Here is a 10,700-nt window from a genome sequence, read left to right as displayed (position 1 = left end):
AAACTGTGAGAAAGTATTGTGACTTAAAAATGTAGAGGACAACATATTTTTACTTTTTATCCTGGAGCTGATTCACCAAGAAAAAAGAAAAAGATACAGAAGGATGTGCCCGGCAACAATCCCAGAATAAACACTAAACACTGGCAGACACAAAATCAATAGAGGGCCCGATAAGGTTGTAGTGGTTCACATTTAGCAAAAATACGTATTCAGTTCAGTTTAAACTCACACAAGCACTACAGGATAGTGATCAAAGTTGAAACTTCAGATTAATTAAAATAGATGTGAAAGCAAACTTTGGTCCTACACTTTATTGTACACACAGAGGCAGCAAAAAAAAAGAAAAGAAAGAAAGCAAGAAAGAAGCCTAAGTGTGAAGTGACTAAGACATTAGTAAATTACCTTTATTTTTTGCTGTTTTAAAGCAGTAAGGAAACAGCAGAGTAGTGTTATTCAGTTGACTTTCTACAGAATTAATGCTGTGGCATTTCTACAACTAAAATTTTATACCTGGCCAATGATACATTGTGAAATATTTTAGGGAATATATAATGTCTGGATGGAGGTCAATTAAGAGGAGGGGCGTGGCAGAGCAAGCGCTGAGGTCTATTGGAGATCCTTTGGAAACCTGCCATGTGTCTGTGCTGGATGTCACTGTCGCTCACCCCCCTCACTCTGCCTCTCACACCGTTCTGCACTCCAGATATACCTCTTTATATAATGGCTGTGTGGATTCTTGTCATTTCATTGGTGCTTTGTATGTCACATGACATGGATTAATTCATCCCATTTGTGTTGCATTGCATTTAGAGTGCAGCTTGGTTACATGTAGAGTGCAAATTTGGTTCCATACATTTGGTACCATTGCACTCTGCATGCACGCACACGCGCGCACACACACACACAAAACAAATCCACTGTGCTGTCTGGAGGGTGTTAGCAAGAAGTTGGAAAGAAAGGCTGGACTCATTTCTGGCATGATTTTTTTTTTTTTTTTTGCTGCACTTCGGATGTACACAGTCTTTTTTTGGTAGTACATGCTATTTTTGGAGCGGCTCTCTTCTTGCGCACACAATTCCACCTGCTCTGTGCGCTGGACTCTATATAAAATAATTATTTTGTAGCAGATTAATCATTTTCTGTCAAACCTTGGATGCTGAAAACACCTCTAATCACTTCTGGAATTAATGGATCACATGAGCTCCGCTGTGTGTGCGCACTGAGGCAGTGACTCATCATCACTCTTCAAACGAGAATTTAGGCAGAACACCAGCTCACAAAAGAGTGATTTTGATTTTTCAGTCAATATTGGATGAACACAAATTTAAAATTTGGGTGACTGCGTGAAAGTGGATGTGTGTTTAAAGCCATGGAAGATAATAACTCCAGTGGAGCAACTAAGAGCAGAAGCTGTGCGGCAACACAGGTGGAGAGCGTGCAAAAGACCGATTTTGAAGACATAACACAGAGTTAAAAGTTGTATCATGTGACTTGTAAGCTGCGGAAGAAATAAAGTTTTATATATATATATATATATATATATATATATATATATATTGAAAATGATCCACAGGTGTATATAATAAAGCGGCCACCTCATTCTGTATGCAGAAAGGCACCGCGTGCAAAAGAGCACTTTTGCAGAATTAAACGGACGAACACAAAGTTGAAAGTGGAATCACGTTGTAAAAATGACTGTGTTTAAAGCCAGGGAAAAAATAAAGCGAGCAAGCCACGGATGGAAAGGAAGCCACTTAGAAAGAGCACAGAGACAGCTCTCCAGGAACCCGTGGTTCGGGTCTAGCTGGTCTGGTGCACAGGTGGACAGCAGCCTGGGGCACCGCGCACAACTGCGGAACTGTGATGGAGTGTCTATTTTTGGACTGCGTTTAAAAAAAAAAGAAGGGACATCTGCTGTGAATCTGTGAATTGAAAACCCACACTTTGAAGGGACCAGGTGTGGGAGGGCTGGAGGTTTGGACCAATCTCATGCCTAAACGTGCGCCAACATGGCGTTATCATGGCACTAATAAACAGACACACCCAGAACACAATGTGCGTGCTCTCCCTTTGCAGTGCTGCGACTGGCTGCTTGATGAGGATGCAGAACACAATGCACTGTAAAAAAAAAAAAAAAAGCAGGCAAAATTAGACTAAAAAAATCCGTGAAACTGCGAGGCTGCGAAAGGTGAACCGTGTTATAGTGAGGGACCACTGTATTATGTTTGAGGCAGCTGAACAAAATCCCGGACGATTTTGAAATTCCCCCCGGACATTTTTTTAGGTCTCAAAAGTAGGACATGTCCGGGAAAAAGAGAAAGTCTGGTCACTCTACTGTTAGCAGGAAGAAAGAAAAAAAAGCTGGACTAATTTCTGACATGATTTTTTTTTTCCGCTGCACTTAGGATGTACACAGTCTTTTTTTGGTAGTACACGCAAGCACAAGCGCCGACCAGGTTGTGTGTGTGCGTGCGCACGTGAGAGACTATGACTCTTCTGAGACATAATTTGATTGAGCTAACTTACGCTGCTTGTAAGACACACATAGACATACACACACACACACACACACAAAACAAATCCACTGTACTGTCTGGAGGCTGTTAGCAGGAAGAAAGAAAAAAAGCTGGACTCATTTCTGACGTGATTTTTTTTTTCACTGCACTGAGGACGTACACAGTTGACTGACCCGATTGTGTGTCGGGGGACAACCACACAATGATTTGATTGAGCTAACTGAAGCTGCTAATTGTATCACACACACACACACACACAAAATCCACTCTGCTGTAAGCCATCTGGATGCATGACGACCTGTTCACATGAAACGCTGACATGATTTTTGGCTGGACGGATGAACAACACAGTCTTTTTTTTAATGGAAGTCCGAAGTCAGTGCACAGCATCACCTGACTACACATTACAGTGTAAAATGTAAGTCCCTTTTCTGTTGCTTATAAATTAATAAAATATCAAATGACAAGGATCTATTTTAGCCGTTATATAAAACAAATAATGAATGTTTTAACATTCTTTCAATGGAAAGAATATTTAATTAAACCATTTAAATATTTAATATTTAACCATTCAGCTTGGCTTCGCCTCATTGAATGGTATGTTCCAGCTTTCACCTCATGAAATATTCATACCATTGAACTCATAAACATTTATTATTTGTATAATGAACTGATCACACTGTGGTCCATGCGTGTGTGTCATGCCAGTCAGACAATACTGCACATGATGGACTCTGTGAACATGAGATCGGGTGTCATGTGCCATGACGCACAGCGGACAATCCCACATCCCTGGAATCCCTGGAAATTCCCTGACAAATTGGTGTTTTGGACACAACTCTTTAGATCCCTAATGCTGGGAGAGATGAGGCTGGAGTTCAGACACATGTGGCGGGAGCATGTGTGGTGGTTGCATGCCTGGCCAGCACATGTGTGGAGGCTGCATGTATAAAATCTGGCCCGATCTGAACCGACAGTAAGGATCCAAAGGGTCATGTTTAAAAGCTGCGATTCATCAAGGTTCTCCCACCCAGAACCATCCACCCTTATTGCCGCTTGAGCACTGCCTGGAAGTGGCATCATATAGAATAATTATTTTGTAGTGGACGACGCATCTGCCCTTGGATCATGGCGGATGTCCCCGCCCCACTTCTCACGCATGTCACATGTGGCTGGTGGTTATTGTGCAGTGGGAGGCATGTCTGTAGCCATTCTAAAGGTGATGACTTTATTTACATTGTAATGTCCTGGGAAATGGTTGCAACATCAGTCCGTGTAATGGTTTAGATGATGTATCATCATTATACAGTATGTTAGCTGTGACACCCGTTCAGAAGCGCTGTGCAGCACCACGCCAGCCCACTGAAAAACAAAGGCTCAATGTGGGGCAGCAGCGTGGCGCAGCTTGTCTGAACCAGGTATTACAGCCATGATAACAGAATATTACAAATGCATCTTCTAAATCATGAGGTGGACTGACATTGTATCTGTAATATCATGCTCATTATAGATGTAACACCCTGTCAGCTGCGTGCGCTGCTCCACCGGTCAGAGACACATTGACTCACAGTGACACACAGCATTTTTGGTTTGATTGAGCAATGTTCACAAAAGTTCATAAAATTAATGTGTGTCACAGACACTGTACATTGCAATATTTCCTTTGTGCACCCCAAATGGGATTGACTGGTGGTGCTGTCCAGCAGCTCCATGTAACATTTGGCACGTGCCAACAGGAGTCGATATGCCTGACCATGGCGAATGTCTCTTGAGTGTGATCAGATTGTTACGAATGCTGTGGGAGTATTTAGACCGCAGTCAGACTGCAGTTAGTGTCCACCTCGACTATTGTTTGATATCTTTCCACTTTTCTGTGCCACAAGTGTTTTGAACATGATCAAAACATTCTGGGCAGCCGCATGACCATACTCGACAGTTTAGACTGAGAATACTGTCCGATGTTTCCAAATGCACCTCGACACTTCGGGAATGCGGGTTGAATTTTCATTCTGAGAGGATTCAGGCTCATTCAGCCTCAAGTGTGATGGAGGTATCAAGGGCCCTTTCACACATAACACGAGTGAAGCCAACTGGCACACAAAGGAGGAATCGTATGCCATTTGTGAAACATCGGAGCTGCCTCGTACAGCAGTTATCACAACCAGTCAGGTACAGCACATGCACTCTACATTCATTTCCCACTCATGGCGGAAACCCATTCAAAGGAGTATAAGATGAGGTCGCACTGATATCTGATCGTGTTTGTAGCATTCTCATGGCAAGCCGAACATATGTCGGAAATATTGTGCCCTGGCCGAGGAGCTGAACGAAATCATCGGCCATATCAAACATGGGCAAATGTCGAGTTCGAGGCAGCCTTCACACCAGCAGCCAAATGTCTGTGAATCCTTGATGAGTGGCCATTCAACCCACTCTTGACTGGAGTGTGCCAAAGTCCAGGTACCACCCACAAACATCCAACACCACTCACATGGCTATTTGCACAGCCAGCATGAGAGTAGAATGCAGGGGACCACTTTTGAGCTGGCTGTGCAAATGTCTGCACATTTTCTTAGTGCCCCACGAGTGTGCCGGTACCAAGCAACACAAATGGCATGCAAGTGTTCCCCCAAACCCAAGCTGCATGCGAGTGTGTTGCCCCAACATACCAGGATCCAACATTGTCAGGTGTGGCTGAGGTGGCCAGAGTGCCATCACTGTCCAGCGCAGGGCACATCTGGATAGCTGTCATGTCCAGCTGGAACAGCTGAAAGCTGTGTACTTGCAGCTCAGCTGCAGAACACATAGCGTGCCATGAATAACACTTCACGCAGTGCACATGTGTGGGTGGGCTCTCATTCTCTCATGACATGCTGATAATTATGTAAAGACAAGATCACATGGGGACTGTCCAGCCATATCTGAATCTGCATGGCATGGTGTGAACTTTTATCAGCCAGCAGCCAGGCTAATGAACCTTCCACCACTTAAATTGTAGTCCACATTACAGAGAGAGTGGAAAATAAATAAAACACATATACGATAAGCGGAACGGCATGAATTCATTCATGTGTGATCGCTTTTTTCATAGCGCTGTGGACATGTGCATTTCAGCTGATTGCCGGCCAGCGACTCACTGTCAGCTGGAACTGACATCAAGTCAGTGCACATGATGTGCCAAATTAAAAACACAGAACACAGAGAGGCAGGAGAAATAAATACAACAATAACTACATACATATTTACTAGGGCTGGGCAAGTTAATGCGTTATTATCGCGTTAACACATTAATTATTTAACACCGATAGTGTTTTTATCGCATGTTAACGCAGTTGTTTTTTTTATTGTAAGAGTCTGTTGCTCACAGTCTTTTGTTTTGGAAGGCTGTCACACTCACAGGAACTGGTGTGACGAGTCCCTGACCGGAAAAGAAAAGAATTGGCAGAAAAAACAACCAACGTGGAGATGGGCATGGAACATTTACATGGACTTTTCCATTTTAAAGTGCTTCCAGACGGCGTAGTCGACAGAACCAAAGATATTTGCTGCCACTGCAAAGTTGTATTTTCTTATCAGCAGCGTACTTCAAATCTTAAATATCACCTGAATGCAGCACACACAGCTGGTACCAGCAAATCATTCAACGAAACAAACTGCGGTGCAAGGCTTCGGCAGACTACGTTAGATGCAGCGTGTGGGAGAACTATTGATAAACAAAGGCAAGAAAGGCTCCCAAATGCAACAGCGAAATAGATTGTTACAGAAGAGATTCCCTCACGATGCACCATAAGAGAGGACTGCAAAAGCCACAACTTTTCAACGTGCACCCACTGTTGCTCTCACTGTGGACTACTGGACATCACTGGATAACCATAATTTTTTTTTATTTAATTGTAACTGCATAAAAAATGTTAAATGTGTGCAGAACAAATGTTATGGCACTTTTGTTCATATGGTAGAACATTTCAAATAAAATTGCGCTATGCACTACTTAGATCGCGATTAAAATTTTAATCATTGCCCATCTCTAATATTTACATAACAAATACATAAAATAATGACAGAACAAAGGAACAGAGAGTGCGACTTTTTTTCTGTGAGCTGATCCACAGAGGTGGATGTATCCGTTCTACAACCCCTGGCAAAAATTATGGAATCACTGGCCTCGGATGATGTTCATTCAGTTGTTTAATTTTGTAGAAAAAAAGCAGATCACAGACATGACACAAAACTAAAGTCATTTCAAATGGCAACTTTCTGGCTTTAAGAAACACTATAAGAAATCAAGAAAAAAAGATTGTGACAGTCAGTAACGGTTACTTTTTTAGACCAAGCAGAGGAAAAAAATATGGAATCACTCAATTCTGAGGAATAAATTATGGAATCACCCTGTAAATTTTCATCCCCCAAACTAACACCTGCATCAAATCAGATCTGCTCGTTGACATTGACCCTATGCCATGACATTGACCCTATGTGTCTTTTTGCAAGGAATGTTTTCACAGTTTTTGCTCTATGGCAAGATGCATTATCATCTTGAAAAATAATTGAATCATCCCCAAACATCCTTTCAATTGTCCAAAATATCAACATAAACTTGTGCATTTATTGATGATGTAATGACAGCCATCTCCCCAGTGCCTTTACCTGACATGCAGCCCCATATCATCAATGACTGTGGAAATTTACATGTTCTCTTCAGGCAGTCATCAAACAAAAGTTCCAGCATCATCACCTTGCCCAATGCAGATTCGAGATTCATCACTGAATATGACTTTCATCCAGTCATCCACAGTCCACGATTGCTTTTCCTTAGCCCATTGTAACCTTGTTTTTTTTCTGTTTAGGTGTTAATGATGGCTTTTGTTTAGCTTTTCTGTATGTAAATCCCATTTCCTTTAGGTGGTTTCTTACAGTTCGGTCACACACGTTGACTCCAGTTTCCTCCCATTCGTTCCTCATTTGTTTTGTTGTGCATTTTTCGATTTTTGAGACATATTGCTTTAAGTTTTCTGTCTTGACGCTTTGATGTCTTCCTTGGTCTACCAGTATGTTTGCCTTTAACAACCTTCCCATGTTGTTTGTATTTGGTCCAGAGTTTAGACACAGCTGACTGTGAACAACCAACATCTTTTGCAACATTGCGTGATGATTTACCCTCTTTTAAGAGTTTGATAATCCTCTCCTTTGTTTCAATTGACATCTCTCGTGTTGGAGCCATGATTCATGTTAGTCCACTTGGTGAAACAGCTCTCCAAGATGTGATCACTCCTTTTTAGATGCAGACTAACGAGCAGATCTGATATGATGCAGGTGTTAGTTTTGGGGATGAAAATTTACAGGGTGATTCCATAATAGTTTCCTCAGAATTGAGTGATTCCATATTTTTTTCCTCTGCTTGGTCTAAAAAAGTAACTGTTACTGACTGCCACAATCTTTTTTCTTGATTTCTTATAGTGTTTCTTAAAGCCAGAAAGTTGCCATTTGAAATGACTTTAGTTTTGTGTCATGTCTGTGATCTGCTTTTTTTCTACAAAATTAAACAACTGAATGAACATCCTCCGAGGCCGGTGATTCCATAATTTTTGCCAGGGGTTGTAGTAGCAGCTGTTGAGAACTGTGACCTCACAAGTCACAGCTGGAGAACACATATCGTGCCATTCAGAATATGACCTCACAACACTCCACTGTGAGGCACGTGCATTGGCATGCTGTCCTCATGTGGAATTACATAAAAACACATATCCCCTTTGCAACACCAGGCAGGAGCAACCACATCAGCATGCACATCAGGCAGGCTGCCCCATGTGAGAAGATCTGTCTGATCATGTGAACACTCAGCTGGTGATGCGAATGTCACATCCACCACGTGAGTTATGGTCCACATGACACTGCATCCTTCTGTGTGCCGCTCACTGGACACGTGGCTCAGTTTAGTGTCAATGTCTGTTGTTTGACTATAGTCCAAGTCTGGGTGTCCATGACAACTGCCACAGAAAATTTCAGGCCTCTAAGTCCATTATTTGCTGAGACATTCTACCTTGAACATGGCTCCAGAAATGATGGCCATAATTTTTGCCTAAAAATGGCAGACCCCATGCACACTAAATTGGCCATATCTCAGAAACTACTTTGCCTACAGGTCTCAAACCTCAGATTTGTTCTGAATAGTCTGGGAATATTTGATTAAAATTTGAAGAAAATCTGAGACAACGTGCATGAGGCCTTCATTGAATTGACATGGAATGGCCCTTTTATCACTGTTTTTCAGACGGTTTCTGCTTCTTTCACCCAGCTTCATGTGATGTGTGAAGGGGCCATAAGGAGGAGAAATGGCAAACCCACTTCACTTTAAAGATTAGAATAGCCCATTATTAAACAGATCCTGGATGTATGTGTCCTTTGAGTTACTTGAGACATGATTACAATGCAGAGAAAATTACTTACATCTAAAACATAGGTGTTTTTTTATCAAGTCTTCTCACACGACTGGATGAAGTGTTTAACCTGCAGTTTAGTCAATCTGTGCACTTTCCAGTGAGTAATTATATTATCCATTTGAATTTGTATACGTTCCCTGATATTGTAGAAGAGGTACTTGAGAGCATAACATGTTGGGCATCCAATAGCTAGTCTTGGGTTTGTTTCCCAGTTACACCAACTGTCTGTGTCCTTGGACAAAACTCTTCATCATCTCAACCCATCCAGATGTCACTGAGTATTGGCCTTGGCTTGGGAAATGACCCGTGTCAGACTGGTGTCTCTTCCAGAATAAGTTGTAGACCCATCCACTTCATGTGATGGCAATTTACAGTTAAACACTGACACCAAGAATCATTAGGGACAAAAAGAGTTCATGGAGATCACAGACCTGTGACTAAGTAATAGGATCTGTCTGAATAATATGAGAAAATCAGCACACAATCATCTCTATTTTGGTCACAACATGTGTGCAAATGGGTTAACATGGTGGGCTTCACATACAAAACTCCCATAACCCACTTTGGACAGTACCTCCTGTCAATCCAAAACAGGGGGCCTGCAGTGGGTCCTCCATGGGATGAGTTACATTTGAGCACCATAGTCTCATTTGAGGGTGGGTGCTCTGGCTTAAAATATGACAGATATGATGCAATAATCCTACATCCAGGACAGCTCTCATATGTCCCCATCAGAAACATGGCACTTTCTCTGAGTTTTTGGGCAAATTACACTGCAAACAAACTGAAAATGCAAAGTAAAAGTGACGATGGGGCAGAAAGTGGACATGTGTTTGGTTTTGTTTATGATCCGGAGCTCAAACATGTCGAGGCGGGTGTGCAGGCAAGAGAACACAGCTACTCTGTCAAGGTGTGTAGACTAAAATGTACCGACACAACTTTTCCCATTTGCCTTGTCTTCCCATCTCCACTGATGAAAAAACTCCAGTTTTCATGACTGCGTTGGTGATTGCAGCCAAAATCAAAACAGTACACCATTTTTCCATGTGATGTGATGCTGTGTTTGTGTTGCGTAATGGCAGGTTGTCCCCAGAAGTGGACAAATCCCACGATATCATGCAGGGGTTCAAACAAGACTGTACTGCCCCATTCAATGCAGTCGCCACCCTTTGGTAATGTAAAACACAAATAAATAATGAGGAATTCATTGAATGAACAAACATTTAAAGGGACACACTAAAGTGACTCATTTGCTCCGTTATTTCAATGAAACTCTGTCTGCTTTGTACCTCTTGCTCATTCCAATGCACTCCTCCTACTGTATTTTATATCACTTGCAAAAAACCAAAAACAAAAAACCCACAAAAAAAAAAAAAAAAAAAAAAAAAAGACAGAGGGCTTGGAATTTGCAAGGTCCTTCTAAAATGAAAAAAAAAAAAAAAAAAAGTACTTAATATTAATCCAGATAAGTGTACCTAGAAAGTATTCACAGAAATTCACTTTTTTCCCACATTTTCTTATGCCACACTGTTGCGTTAACTTTTCCCGGGTTGACAAGAGCGACTTGAAACATGAAAGAAAATGGACTTCCGTTTTAGATGTATTATATACAGTAGTGTTCAGAATAATAGTAGTGCTATGTGACTAAAAAGATTAATCCAGGTTTTGAGTATATTTATTATTGTTACATGGGAAACAACGTACCAGTAGATTCAGTAGATTCTCACAAATCCAACAAGACCAA

The 10,700-nt window shown here is 41.6% G+C and overlaps 1 long non-coding RNA gene across 1 annotated transcript; it reads right to left on the bottom strand.

Moving 5' to 3' along the window:
• Nucleotides 1-2,215: 2,215 nt before the first annotated feature.
• LOC117519910 lies at nt 2,216-7,642 on the bottom strand. The gene is made up of 3 exons (XR_004563481.1): nt 7,631-7,642; nt 6,344-6,346; nt 2,216-2,334 (listed from the first exon to the last, which is right to left on the bottom strand). It is a non-coding gene; the product is annotated as an uncharacterized LOC117519910 (long non-coding RNA).
• Between the last annotated feature and the right edge of the window lie 3,058 nt (nt 7,643-10,700).

The sequence above is a fragment of the Thalassophryne amazonica genome, chromosome 11 (assembly GCF_902500255.1).
Source record: "Thalassophryne amazonica chromosome 11, fThaAma1.1, whole genome shotgun sequence".
NCBI lineage: Eukaryota > Metazoa > Chordata > Actinopteri > Batrachoidiformes > Batrachoididae > Thalassophryne > Thalassophryne amazonica.
This window is presented reverse-complemented; position numbering and strand designations above follow the sequence as displayed.